The sequence below is a fragment of the Equus quagga genome, chromosome 2, assembly GCF_021613505.1.
Source record: "Equus quagga isolate Etosha38 chromosome 2, UCLA_HA_Equagga_1.0, whole genome shotgun sequence".
Lineage (NCBI taxonomy): Eukaryota > Metazoa > Chordata > Mammalia > Perissodactyla > Equidae > Equus > Equus quagga.
In genome coordinates this window covers 128971500-128971844 of record NC_060268.1, presented here as the reverse complement: position 1 = coordinate 128971844, position 345 = coordinate 128971500, and the positions used below count along the sequence as shown (strand labels likewise).

At 49.3% G+C, this 345-nt stretch overlaps 1 non-coding gene across 1 annotated transcript; it reads left to right on the top strand.

Moving 5' to 3' along the window:
- Positions 1-31: 31 nt before the first annotated feature.
- On the top strand, positions 32-113 carry TRNAS-UGA (transfer RNA serine (anticodon UGA)). The gene has a single exon. It is a non-coding gene; the product is annotated as a tRNA-Ser (tRNA).
- The last annotated feature ends 232 nt before the right edge of the window (positions 114-345 follow it).

Genomic DNA, 345 nt, shown 5'->3' with positions numbered 1-345 from the left:
AAAGTGTTTCCGCCTCCCCGCTTCTCTCGTGGCAGCGATGGCCGAGTGGTTAAGGCGTTGGACTTGAAATCCAATGGGGTCTCCCCGCGCAGGTTCGAACCCTGCTCGCTGCGGAAGCAGGTTGCTTCGGTTTTTCCACTTTTAACTACTACCATCAAAGGATACTGCTGACGCTTGCCGCTGTGTTTCCCAGACTGCATGCTAAGCAGCACGTTTATAGAGAAGCTTTATGTACCCCAAAAAGCCGATAAATGTCAGTGCTGCGAACATACCCTGTATAGGGTGAAAGAAGTCTCCCTTTGTTCTAAACGGTAAGCTAACGGTTTTAGAATCTTGTTCCTCTAT